General features: G+C 36.4%; 1 protein-coding gene across 4 annotated transcripts in view; it reads left to right on the top strand.

Annotated features, from left to right (window-relative positions):
• Nucleotides 1–15,291, top strand: part of PMCA (plasma membrane calcium-transporting ATPase 3) — a 194,285-nt gene that overhangs the window by 4,572 nt on the left and 174,422 nt on the right. The gene's annotated exons all lie outside the window — the stretch shown is intronic.

Below are 15,291 nucleotides of genomic sequence, written 5' to 3' on the forward strand. Positions count from 1 at the left end.
ATCCCTCGATTTGTGATCGTTTCGTCGGAACACAAACGTGGACGAGCCGATTTCGCCGCAACGACCCAGGGTCGTTATCGGAAAACCATATACAAAATCGTGGTCGCAATAATAAGAAAAGGGTACGAAATTCCGTTTCGTAGCAGGGGTTGTTCGATAAATCCTCGTAATAAAATTTAAGCTCGAAGGCCTCTCGGCTTTCGGGTCTGTGTTCTTCCTCCTTGTTTAGTTGGGTCGGTCTCTGCCTTTCTTTGACCCAACATTTTTCGCATGATCGATGCGACAGCTTACAATCGGTCCTTGCGTAACTCGTAGGTATGTACATAATACAAACCTCGACAATAGGATTTTATGATATAAAACAAAAAGATTCGACAATAATTCATGAGATGTTTTTTTGACCCAGAATAATTCCTTATTTATTACTGAATCATTTTTTTTGCTTATTCGTCTCAACTTAATGATAGTACGATTTTTCCCAGTGCCCTTGGAGTTGTGAAATACAAGGCTGAATTTAAATTAATTGCGAAAACAATTAGTGTGAATTTTCAAGTTTTTTTCGACGTTCTCACATAATTTTTGCAAAAAGTCTTGACGATCTTATTTATATCGTAAATCGTGTTGAACAACCTTAATGCAGTAGAGTGTAATATTTAAGGAATATATTTACGAGCAGGTGGGATTTACTTTAGTCTTTATTGACCTTAAGTTTGATTAATTTCTACAGGGTCTTTGATGTATGTACTTCTGAAAGGAGAAGTAAGCAATATGTCGGATTCAAATGGATAGAAATTGTGTCACCTGAAATACTCCCATGTACCGTCTAGTAGTATAGGTTTTCAGCCTCTTTCATAGGATGCTCAAATGAGCTCAAAATCGTTCCTTAAATTCATAATTATAAATCCGAGTAATATCGTGTATCAATAGTTAGTATGATTGTTACGGGTCTACGTGACGAGACAGAATGTTAAATTACAGAAAACACAAATATCGGAAGGCAAAGATCGAAAATCGAAAGATCTTAAGTCGAAAGATCAAAAAAAAATGGTGCATGGTAAACGGTACATACTCACTTAATTTGCGCGAGCAGGATACAACAGGAACAAGAGGAACAGGCTTTTCCTCCCGTATTAATGTGCGCGCGCAGAATACGGGAGGAAAAGCCTGTTCCTGTTGTACCCTGCTCGCGCAAATTAAGTGAGTATGTACCGTTTACCATGCACCTTTTTTTTTATCTTTCGACTTTCGATCTTTGCCTTCCGATATTTGCGTTTTCTGTAATTTAACATTCTGTCTCGTCACGGAGACCGGATTGTTACCTACATATAGTCGTTTGTAGTATAAGACTGGCATGGAAAATTTTTTCTAAGATCACAACCTATTGAAAATGTAATGATTTTTTGTAATGAACAAAATATAATACAATAATTCTCATAACAAATCGTAATGTAACAAAAATGAGACAAAATCAACGATGGCATTTTGACCCAGTGTCTACTTTTGGTCGTCTCCCTGTCTCGTTCGAGTCGTAGTATTTCCCCGTTGGCAAACGGCTAGTTAGACCCTTGCACTCTTTGGTGACGTCATTGGGATATCTCTCCCTCGGTGCGTATCTTCCGATGACGTAGATACCTCGTGACATCAAGAGGGATGCTCATCGGTGTCACCGATGACGGTAGTCTTGCGTCAGGGTCGTACATTTTACCGTTCATGTGTCCGATATGTATTTTTACATTTTTTTGCGCTTTCTAGAATCGGAACTACATACATATCTATCGCGGCGCGTATCATATCTTCCCCCCCGTCCAAAATATAAATCATATCAAGTCATAAATCGGAAATGTCGCGACACGTCGTACGATTATGTTTGTGTGTTTGTGTCGCTCTGGGTTTGAAACAGCGTTTATCTCGTTAACTTGTCATTTTTCACACGTGACATTAAGATGGACGGTTCAACTATTATTCGTTTTCGGCTATGGAGAAACTTCCTCATATCAGATAAGTCCACCTTTTGGGCTCTATTGATACAGGATAAAGCTAAGTTATGGGTAAGTGTAATGTTATGTACTTCAAATGAACCGAGTTTTAGAATTCGAAAATATCTTATATGGAAAAATACTGATAAGGAATTGAAAAAAACAAGTATTTGATTCCAGATGCTATATTAGAAACACTAAAACTACATATAACAGTGGTGTAGTCGGACCAGGTCGCCGCCCTGGCACTTTGATTGATATGAAAATTGTTTTTCGAGTACAATTAAAAAATAATTTGGCCCATATTTCAAATAAAATTTTGTATACAAAATATTGTGAGCACACAACCAAATCGTAATCTAAGCATATTCAAAACTTAAAAGACGTTTTGATGAAATTTATGGGCATTTTTTTATTATCAAAATCCACCCAAAATTTCGAAAGAAAATATTCTTTGCACATGAGCATAGATAAAATAAGGGAACTCAGCTAAAATAAATAGTCATCTATAAATTCACATGTTAATAATTTCATAGTTTTTTGGCATATAGGTACATATATCGTTTTAACATTGCTAAAAGCAAATTTTGCTGTTGACACACGTACACGGTTTTGCAAAATCAAAGATGTTGAAGAGGATGCAGTATGGAAGTTCTTATAAAATATAAAAAAAAATCATAATTTCAACAAGTAAGAATATTTGTTAATTAGCATTTGATTTTTTTTATTAATATTTGAACTACCAATATCAGGATACATATATTTTTTAAGTAACGAAAAAAGTGGGAGGGGGAAGGTTGCAAAAATTAAACACTGCCCGGTTCTTTTTTATTTAGCTCTACACCACTGCATATAAGTTGATATTGTTGCTGATATACCCATCAACATTTCTGTCATATAAATGCTCTCTTGTGTATAATTATGATAATATGAGAATAAATTAACAATATAAGGAAAAAATAAACTTTGCTCGATAAAGAGGAATAGAATATTTGCTACATACATATGTACGTAATTTTTAGTAGGGGGGCTTTGTCCCGTTGTTTTTTCTAGTGAAATCTAGTGCTAACATGTTTTGCATCCTGATCGCACGCATGCTAGTAAGAGTATACTCGCACACAGTCTTGAGCAGGTTGCAAAAATTGAAATTTCACCCGTTATAAATGTAATTTAACCTACTAAATTAAGTTTTCTATGGTAACTATTCCATTGGGAATTTTAAATCTACTTAGTTTTCGAGAAAAAATTGATGAATATATGTATAAATCCATAGAATTAGGTCGCGTATTTGTATAACAATATAGGGTAATGAGCAAAATCCAATACATTGTAATTTAAGAGTGATCAATGAGACGAATTCTTTCTAAATAACATTTTTCAATAAAGTGTTTCAATAAACTTCGCTGAGCTGTTCTTTAGTACATATATTCTGATTTCTTTCAACAATGTATCGCATTTCTTGTTAAAAATCGTTCAACTTAAATATTTACACTGTCGATCTATTTCCGATACACTTATATACTGTCGGCTATTAAGACGTTACGCTAGAAATTTTATATATCAGTTTCTTATCGCTAGGGTTTTTTTTTTACCAATTTCAAACATAGGATAACCGCTAATTAGAAATCGTGCGAAGTAATTACGATATTCGAAAAGAATCGGCTACGTCACATATCAAAAATATCCGAACACGCGTATTCTACAGCTATTTTTTCCACCAGAGTCATCTCTATTCCAGCTCGCCAGTTTCGTCACTTCTTACCAATGTTTGTAAGTGTGTGTGTGTACGCTAAAAGATGAGGAAGATGCGAATTTGTGGCTGTTTTATGATTATCGTGTTGCGTATTCGGAATGACAGGGCCCAGCAAATAATTATGTGCATACAGTAAACATATGCCTACAAAATAATTTATTATATTGAACTCGGCTGCTAAGAATGCACCCACTGATGATTAACGACTATTCAATACGGCTGGCTCTATGTCTTGAGTGCAACCAAGTGCATTTTTTTTTGCTTTTATTCAGCGAATAATGATTTTGCAACCTTCGTAACGTGAGAAAACCTCACGATCTCCGAAAATGTGTTATGTAACGAGCACATGGTCGTTACGTCACGCCGGCAACACTGCGCACACCCGCAGCTAAGGGGTTAACGTTATCGATCGCTTATCTTTACACACTCTGTCGCAATTAGTGGAGAATGTGCAGTTTCGACAATTCTACTTAAAATCTAGGCGATGTGTTGAGGTAAATTGAAACTTGAATGTTTTCTTTCACCTTGGAATTGTTAAATCGCCTATTGATTTTTGCAAAGCGACATAAATCCGACAGTCGACGACCTAATAAGTTCACACGTGTTCTTCTGGGTAAACGTCTGATTTCACTGCTAGAATACCTGTAATATTATTGGGTGCTAATAGTATTGTTTATTGCTTTCTATAAACATATGTATATTTATGAACATATTTTATTTTAACACATACTATATTAAAATTCGAGTGCTGAAATTCGAAAATTCGAGATGCTGGAAACTCGAATTATGCGATAAATAGGACAAGGTTGCGAATTTGTTAGAACTGTTTCAATGAAATCTGACAAATTGGCAAAAAATAAATTGAATCTGATAGGGAATAATCGACCTGGAGTTATATATCTAAGGTCTGACCAGCAACACCGGGCTAGGGATTGAACCTGTGACCATTTGGAAGTATTACGCGCTAACCACTTAAGTTTAGCTTCAACTACCTGAAAATCATTGAATACATATCTTATATATTGTAACTTATCAATAACATCAGGCAAATAAAGTAAAATATGTACATGGAAATCGAGATACGAGTACATTTTTTGAAGAAAACCATTTTCCTTTAAAATATGTTGTCAAAAGTAACTCGTAAAAGTTATAAAATAATACTTTCACGTACATTCTGTTATTGATACCCCAACGTCGTCTAATATTTATCTGTCTTATACATTGTTAGATTACCATGGGGGGATTTTTGGGCATTTTGTTCTGTTCCAATTGTCATACATATTCCCTTTGTGAAAAAAATGAAGCTGAATTTTGGTGTATGAGAATAATGATGTAAATTGAAATGGAAATTTTATTAATTTTGGAATTTATGTCATAAGTCGCATTTTAGATTTGGTTTGACCATTTATGCCCAGCTTGCTCGAATATTTGCGTACATACGTCAATGGGACAAGTGTTATTCCTAAACATATAAGAGTACAATACCAGTTATCTCATCGTCCATTGCTGTGGCATTGTTGAAATCGCATCTGACAACAGTTGTTAGTCGGTGACTCATTCGAATGAAATTACTCTAGTCGTACGTACGCCTACGTGTTGCTGATTCTTAACCGGTTCTTGCAAAATGCTATCGGTTTCACGTTTGTATTAACTTTTTTTAAAAAATAAAGTTACGCACTGGCTACAGAAGCACCACTAGGGTTTCATTCGTTTTTTCTCCATGATCTAATGATGATGATATCACATGTTGCGGTACAAAATGATTACCCGAGCTGGTAATGACGCTTGTAGTTTTTATGTGGCATTGTTGTGTGCATCCTGTTTTCCGCTGAGTAAATTCTCATCTCTTGGGTCGCTCACGCATAAAAATTAGGATTGTTCCACTAGCTGATTTATTTATGTGTTTATCTTAGCACATTTGCGATAGCACTTGTACGTTTTGTTTCTACCGTGACACATTCCCCTAGGCGTTATTGTGACCTCGTGAATATGTGCACCAGATTTATCTGTCGTAATGCTTGTGGTCATTTTTTTTTTAATATTTATTCATGTTAATTGGTATTTTTATCGCTTTTACCTTTGATGTATGCGTCCGTTGGAGATTACGCGATTTTCCTATTGCATATTGACCCGTTCGGAGCTGCTGCGCGATTATCTAACAGCGTATTTCACTTCTCGAAAAGGGGGGATTTTTGCCTTTCTATAGACATAAGGGATAATACGCGAGAACGTAGGGATAACGATTTGTACAGTTTGTTTTCTCGTAAACGTTCGAATATCCTTTTAGAGTTTCTGGATATATTTTCGTATGAAAATGTTTGATGCTAGTAATCCTCATCAACCTCCCGAAATAATAATTAAATATAAGAATACGAAAGGTTGGGTTCAGGATATGGGTATATTATAGGAACAATCGGTTCATGGATAATAGGATGAAAGCATCAGCATCACAAAGAAAAATATTCATCGCCCACGAATAACAATCGGAAAGTAACTACACATCAATCAGTTGTCTCATTGTGAAACAGAAAGAAACATCTCCATTAGACTGTGCTTTTTATTTAATCTTTTTTTTTTGTTTCTATGTATATCTGGTCAAATCGAAAAAAAAGTACATAAAATTTATGCCATGAAAATATTATAAATATTGAAGGTTTCACATCTGTTACGATATTTGCAACATTGCGCTTGATTTGCACTCGTATTTGTTTTCTTTGAACCCAAATTACCCCCTGGCTGTTTATTTCCATTAGCCATTTGGTTTCGACGCCCGTGCTTATTCTCACCGTATTGAGTTTTTGCTACAATTGTTATTCCTGTGTAATCATGTAAAATATTTATTTTGAATTGAAGTGCAATTTAATATCTAAAGTAAAATGTTGGTTTAAATTATTTTCCAAAAAATAAGTAAAACTCTATTGGTATAATATTTAAGAGTGAATAGAAAATTCGCTCTATGTTCTTTTGAAACGTAGTCCTCATTCCCATTTCCGTCGTTGACTCACAAGGGTTGCCAGATATACTCTTTCAATAAAAATGTTTTCGCATTGTGTTCACATAAGCGGATTTTTCTCCAGCTTCTATTTGTCGAATTCGACGTTTACTCGAAAAACGCGTATTTCGACTGACACTTGAAAGAGTCACAAAGGCAATTTCTTCGAGGTGGAAAGTAAGGGTGAGAGTAAAGGGTGGGACGCGGGATAAGACACCATTGTGTAATGTTTGAAAAACGCTGTCGCGAACGTCTGCGTGACCAAGTTTTTAAAACGATAAATTCCGAAGAATGACGGTGGGGTCCTTAGATATCTTGTTGCGATAAAGTGTAATACGAGCGATAGAAATCGAATCATTTTACATAAATTTGTAGAATCGAAATGAGAATTTCGTCCTTTTTACGCGGTCGCTTTGCGAATCGTGTAATTTTTATGCAAGGCAAGGGGAGGGTGTGGGATGTGTACGCGCGACGAGGGACCGATTGGGGTAGTCGATGATGTTCAACTTCTTATTCGAACAGTTTTTCTTCGCAAGTGTGACAAGCGCTGCCCCACAGTATTGATTAAGCAGCCTTGCCCTAGTTCCTTTCACGGAACCCTCCCCAACACCACCCATTCTCCGCTCCCACCCCTCTACGGATACCCACAATGGCACCCCACAATACCTCGAGCTACCAATCATTCTTCTCAACCTCCCCCCCCTCCCCTATCTCTTCTTGGACTGTCTTCATTACAAATCCTGTTAGGTATCTGATAGACTTCCATCATAACCAATAGTGAAACTTCACTCCTTATTCTGCAATTATCTTATCTTTTCACTCTTAAGTACAACTCTCGTTCGAAAGATATGCTATCTGGAGCTTTAAACGCACACTCAGAAACCGCACAGCTCACCGTTGAATTAGAACCCATCTACTTTTTGCGATCATCTCGTGTATAGGCCGTTTTTATATGGTTTCCCGACTTATGTTGTACACTCTACTTCTTCGTTTTGTTAGCCCGATTTTTTCACACGTTTTTGCCGACCTGTCGCAAAAACTCCTTTCACGCTTTTTTACACCTCTGGGTCATTTTTATTCAGTTTTCTCTGTGTATGAATCATAGTGTGGAAATGCTATATTTTTTTCACTTTCATCCCTTACATTGACGAGTCTCCATTTATCAGACCTTTCTTGTCTTTATTTTGATTAAAAATAAGTTTTTGTAGCCGTATTTGTATGTATCTTGCGAAAAATTCCTCTGCCTAGTTTCCTCGCCACACCTAAACTGCTTTCACAACTGGACTCGACGTTCAATTTGGGAATCGCTTGCAATAAATAGTGAAGCTTCGCACATGCAAGCATCAATCAAGTCCAGATTTATAGCAGTCTTGTGTGTCTCGTTATAAGATATGTCGCCTCGTAATTGCCACGACGCGTGTGTACAGAACGAATCCCTGTCACACAATTCGGTTTGCGGGTTCAATCGGTCCACAGATTTGTCATATTAGATCGGTCGTGTACATACTCTTTGTTAAGTGGTTCATTCATCCGTCTAGCTTCGCGTCTTCATTCAATCGACAAATTGTACCAATTGTTGCTCTCGTTTATAAACTGACCCGCGCGATCCTTTTTGACTCCACTGGGTCATCGGCACGTGTTCATCTTCAAGCCTAATAGATTCGTTTAAACAGTTTCTTAGATTCAATTTAACTCCAACGTGCTCCATTTCAGACCTTTTTTTCATTTTAGCATCGCCATCTTCCTAATACGAGCACTTGATATTATGTAATTGCGAGCCGGTTTAACTAATCGGGTTTCTCGCGCACGCATTTACGCAATTGTATTATGTATTGTAATTGTATTATGCACGACACATCCAAAACTAAGCGGCATTCCTAAAGCTTACTAGATTTTATATTTTTACCGTTAAGTTTCTTGGTTGATCTAACTTTGCTGTTAATAAATATTCCAAATATTCAGGATGATATTACTTGTTATAAGCAAAGATCAGCGTTGGAGGAATGCTTTTCAAATAACAATGGACCGCTCCGTTAGTGTTTAAAGTTGGAGAGCAATAAAATGTGGTTCTTTTAAGAAATTGTCAATAGTGAACCACTTTTGGTGCAAAAAGCATCCATTTAACGCCAATCTCTGGTTATAAGTGACTAATATATAGGATGTAAAACGTATGTGCAGAAGGTATAGAGGTCAGATGAACAAATTAAAGAAAATGTATGGATGAAGGTTACCCAAGATGGACAACAGAAGATTCCATATGCTGATATACATACATGCTAAGATTGTAATATGTCATTGGAAAAATTCATTATGTTTTGTGGTTGCTCTTAAGTTACACTCAAAAGTGCGTCACGGGACGTACACATACATGGGCTTCAGTGGTGACAGGTTTGTTTTCATGTCATTATTTATTCTTATTATTTCGACAAGTTTCTCGTACGTTTCTACAAATATGGGAATCACCGTCATCGATCACTGTCAAACCTATGTCAATACAAGGATAAAATATCCGCGAAACCACTGCAGGAGGTGAGGCTTGCGAAGGAACGCGGCGGTACAGATTTGGCGTACGTTTTGTGCATGTGCAAAACAATCTAAATAAAAAACTCGCGTCGCCTACCTCTATTTGTGTAAACGTTTACCTTTATGCGTTTAATTTACATAAAAATTGACAAAAAATATGTATAGGTTTCTTGGAGTATTTCACGCCTCTCTGCTTAACGACATTTCCAAGTGCTGTTGACGCGATAGGGCGCTAATTGCGCTTGCGGTATTTTAATTAAATACCCAACTGGAACCCGATCGACTATTTAATGTGCCAATTTATTTCAGTAGTCAAATTTCCAGTTGGCGAAACGGGTGACGTCAAAAACATGGTATTGCATAATTATAGCGCACGGCCATCGATGCATGCGAACGTTTGGTTATTCTACTCGTTTATTTGTGTGGTCGAATCCAGCACATCCTTTTTGAAGATTAACTTTTTTTTTTTGGATTGCTTAAGAATAAGTCTTCTTGACAAAGTATCGGCGAAAGAAGTCCCCGTCGTCGGATTAGCCAAGCGCCATTAAACCTCCAGAAGTCCATGGCAGAAGCTGTGTCCCGGCTCTGCGAGTGGTTTTCACTGTAATTTGTTGACCTTTGGGAGAAACTGGGTCAACGGGCTGGCTCCTCCTCGCACCCTAGTTCCCTTTGCCCTTTTCGAGCCCTACCCCACCCCGTATACGCGAGCTTGCCCCGACTTGCGTACCCTTGGCATCACGCAGGAATTTCCAATGTATGTACAGTAGGGAGCTCGATAAGCTCGACTCTCTCCCCCCCTCACACACACACATCTCTCCTTCTCTTCATCTTTTTTTTGTGCACTCAGTGTATACATACATTCACACATTTTTTTTGAAGCGTTTCTGAAACTTTTATATCGCGTGTACCCGTCGTGTCCTCTTCACTTTTATGTGCCGACCAAATGGGCATATCATATCTGTGGACCGTGTCGTTTATTTTATTTTTCACCGTATCGTTCCCGTTCTATTTTATTTTAGATGTGCATATTATCGCCGTGTCCTTTTTCATTTCGCTGCAGGTGAAAATATATACTTTTTGTAGACGAAGAATACTTTGTGACTCTTTTAGCAGCATTTTATGAAAAATTATAATTTAGATACATATGTACATAGATAAATCTTCACCTGTTCTGAGAAATCTTTTCGATGTTTAGCATGTCACGTAACGTAAGGTGGTAATACTGTCTCAAATAGTTTTGCTAGTTTGGACACAGCTCTTTGGTATTCATCTTGGATCCTTTATTGGCGTTTATGGGCGAAATCACACAGTGGTGATTGTGGCACGTGTTTTTTTTTAGATACTTTTAAACATGCGAAAAAATGATGCGTGCCGTGCTGGCCATTCATGGGACGCCCGGCATGCTCCGCCTCACAATGATCTTTTGGACCTTTTTCGGTCAAATTGTATGCTTGTATTTATCCTTGCTTGACAGTGATCGATAACGGTGTATTCCATATTTGAAGAAATGTAAGAGACCACCCACGACGAGGAGCCATGCACGCGGTGTTCCGTTCATCGCTGTATGTTTTCGCCCTACCTCAGTGGCGTGCTGTAAAAATCTCTACTTACTTACGCGTGCGCAAGCAACATTCAAGGGAACTAGGTGACGTCATACCGAGTCCTTTTGTATGCTGTTCGCGCACACGTAAGAGAGGCTGTGCGACAAAAACAGGAAGTTTTTCACGGCTCGTCACTGTTATACCTATATTTAAAATAATGTGATATTTCATGATCGTGCCAGGGTATGACAGCTAAGGCTAACTGTGAGACATATTTGAAGAAACAATTAAGGACAAACTTCAACAGAGAATCTTTAATATGTGGAGTTTAGTTAGTTTTTCTCTGAATTCTTCAATGCTTACGAAAATCTGAATCAATCAGTAGCGAGATTGCAGTAATAGTGGTTTTACTCCAAAGTTTTATTTAACCTTATTGTAGGATAATTTGCTTTATATTTACAAATTTTAAGTATGTATGTACATATGTTAAAGAGGGGCTTCACCATAATAATAAAGATAATTATTTTGATCGATTTTGATGACGTCTGCAATATGCACCACGAGTAAACCCCTGTTTTTTTTTTACTTTGAATTGACGTACCTTGTGCGTGTTAATTAATTTGTTCAAGTTCACATAACACCTGGCGTATGCATTTCGATAATCCGTGCAAATCAACCCGTTCGTGCTCGATTGGCCGAGCCGGGTAAATCCCGATGTTCGCACGGATTATTGCGCAATTCAATTAAATTATGACGAGCTCGTAAAATGCGTTACCATAACTACATATGTACATATGTATGGATACGTATTCTCAAGCTGAAACAAAAAGGCACGCAGTTACATCAGTTATTATCACCGATGTTCGTGTTTTTGCTGTAACTTGTATAATGAGCCAATCTTCACTAATGGTGTTTTTGTCCAAAACAAAATAAACAGGCTTATACTTATCACATATTACTATGTAAAAAAATCGACGGTATGTTTAACACAACGCACAACATTAGTAAAACTTCTTTAGGCAAAATCTACTGCATAGATTTTACGGTAAGAAATCGGTTAGATTTGCGAGGTAATTCTCAATGAGGAAAGCTGAGAAGATAGGACACCTTTCACGTCATCTCGTTTTAGTTTCAGCGTTACTGTTAAAGCAATTTATTATACTGTTCAAATATATATTGGACTTCTGTGGTTCGTTAACTATCCGAGTATATTTAGCATCAAATAAATGCACTTAACAAATTGTTGATACCCGGTCGCGCCGGGTATTACCGATGATGTTCGACGAGTTTTATTGTGCATATACATAGTATGACGTCAATCATTATTTGCACAAAAATTAGTACAGTAAATAGGCAAAAATATTGTTAGTTTTTTTTTTATTTTATCATAGCTTCTGATATGCAAATAGCGCTGTGTTAGATAATGTATGAAAATTAAATAGTGGACGTTTCGTCTATTGACTGGTACGATAACATTATCAATGCTTCAATAATCAATTTAATCTAGCTCGTGTTTGTTTATGGCTGAGAGCTTAAAGGACTGCCGTGTTTTCATTATAATTATATATAATAAATGAAATAAATTTCGCATGTTTTGAATTGGTTTTGGCATATCATGCATGCGAAGTAATATCGAAAAGTAGTTTATCGTTCGGCCGGAAAAAGGCACATGGATCTACGTAGAAGTAAATCCAACAAAATATTGGAAAGGCTTAATGATTCATGGTTTATTATCATAAACAAATAAAAATGGGATGGCAAGGCAAGGAAAAATAAATTTAAAAAATTGATTCTTAAACCTACCGATGCCAGTGTCTTATAAGTAGTCCCCAGATAGTCATTAGGGCAATGCTAAAATATAATACACGTTCGAACAGTGCTGAAAGTAAGAGAGCGATAGAAAAAGGTCTTCTATTTAGTTAACAATATCCATAACGCAAAAAAACCATATTGCTCAAATCACCAGTGGCGGCTCGTGAGAATTCACAACGGGGAGCTGCAGAAATGAATTGGGCTGTAGACCATATTGGTGACCAAATGGAAACAAAAATAGCATGAATATGTACTATATTGGGGGCTGCAGACCTGCAGCCCACATGGACGGCAAAAATAGTATTATACTAAAAGGCTATTATGCTGTAGACCATATATTACCCATATGGCCGATTATTACTCTCCGCTGTCTACTTATAAGTAGGTAGTCTCAGGTGGTTGATGGATGCTTTTCAAATAACAATAGAGCACTCCATTTGTGTTTAAAGCAAGGGACCAAAACCCCATGGTTTTTCTAATAAATTTACCATATTTTGTGCGAAAAGCATTGAGCCAACGTCTTCCTTTGATCATAATCATTGTAACTTCAATTTAACCAACTAATAAAGATGAAAAATTATCCGTTTAATCAGAATGTTAGTAAAATGACAAAATCATATGAATTAATAAATCTATGGGGCAATACAATCCGTCGGTAAATAAAATCAAAATTTCGGCTGTATATGTACATACATATGTAAGTACTTTGTCACGATTGTTGAATTACTGACGTTGGAGTTGTTTGGCACGTGACGCAAAAATACAAACTAGTGTTTACATTGATCGGCTTGCTTAATCGAGTTATACCCTTTATAAATTAAATAGAGTTTATCGTAGCTCTTGTCATATTTATACAGAAATACATATAATATAGTTCTCATATTGTTGATATGTTCATATCTATCGACGATTGAGCTTTTCGACGAACGTCAAACATTCGCGTATATGAATTTCCACTCCCTATCACAGTTTGTGTTGGATTAACATTGATATTTTTTATCAGCGAGTAAAAAATTCGGAATTTTACATCGTTTCGAGTGCTTTCGATGGCCCGTGAAGTGCATTTTATAAATGTCGTTTTTTACGAGTCGCCGTGTACGTACGAGGCAAAACAACCCACCCGCCCGTCCACTAAATGTAAATTATTTTTAATGTGCTACTACGCGAGGGGTGGCTTTTATGCGTAAAATTTTACAACGTCATATAATGGCGTAATGCTTCAGTAATTTGGTACGTTTTGTCACCGTTTTTGCTGTCACGTGACGCGTCACGGCAAAGACACGACAGGTGCGGTGCAAATTCGCGTTTCCATTTATTTTTATTATTTTTTTGTTGTTATTAATTTTCCTCCTAGCTGGAAATGTATTAAAAACATTCCACACACGCACTGCGTTTGAACAATGAACCGAGTGACGTTTCAATTACCACTATTGAAATATTTTCGCGTGTTTTTGATATGCGGAAAACGTGTCGGACAACGTTATAATTGTTTCGTGTGACTTTTCACTGTAGATAAAAAATGCAATACCGAAAAATATGAAAAAAAGTTTAATGCCAAAAACTGTAAAATAGTTCAATGTCAAATTTATACGAATTTTGCTAAATTGTATGAAACTTTCAGATGTATTTATTCTTTATTTTATTTTATTTCAATCGAAAATGTGCATTCGCCTTTACGAATCGCTCCAAAGCGACCAGTGTACTAATACAGATACAGTACAATAATAAAAACAATACAAGCATTTTTATACCATGCGAATTCATACAAATATCATCCACAGTGGCATCTATGGAGAAATTTTTGCAGCATTTTATTATAGAAATTGGCGAACCTCAATACGCTGAATAACTTTATATTTACAAGAGTGATTGGAAAGGAGATGCCAGTTTACATGAACCGTTTCAATGAAAATCAGAATAATTGGCGAAACTGTTATAGGAAACGGTCGACCTGGAGTCATAAACCAAGGTCTGGCCAACAACTACTAGTGGGAATCAAACCGTGTCCACTCTGCTCGAAAGCATAATAAGCTAATCATTAGTCCATGCTGCTGGCCACTTTCATAAAATTAATAGTCTGGTTAATCTCACTTCTTAATAAAGTATTATTATATTATATATATAGCCTATTATATTCTATATTATAGAACGTCAATTCTTTAAATTGTAAAAATGCAGAATTTAAAATATTGAAATATAAAAAAGTTGTCGTTTACTCGTTGGTTGAGTGCCTCCCATCTCCTTGACTTTAGGATTGGTCCTTATCCTAATTTCTAATATTTTGCATTCCTACAATTTGAAATATCAATATTCTTTATTGTGATATGCACCACCCGATGGCACTATCCAATCTTTATTTATCTGTTGATATTCGTCCTGGAGACGTGTCCTACCTACTCATTGCAGTCTTGAAGGTTGAAATGTAGCCAGTTGAGTTTTTTTTCAATACTATATGTAGTAAAAAAAAATCGAAACTATTCTGGAAAAGGAGATATTTATATGTACATAAATGGAAAAACCTATGACATATGAGTCAATAACGTAGATATGTATATGTATGAGGCACAGGGTATTGTTTAAAATCAACTATTTTTATTATTATTTAACGTTCCCTTGATACGACGAATGTTTTATTTATTAATTATTTTTATAACAATAATATGACCAATGTGACTTGACAGGTTGCCCCAAAGT

This window comes from Arctopsyche grandis, chromosome 11 (genome assembly GCF_051622035.1).
Source record: "Arctopsyche grandis isolate Sample6627 chromosome 11, ASM5162203v2, whole genome shotgun sequence".
NCBI lineage: Eukaryota > Metazoa > Arthropoda > Insecta > Trichoptera > Hydropsychidae > Arctopsyche > Arctopsyche grandis.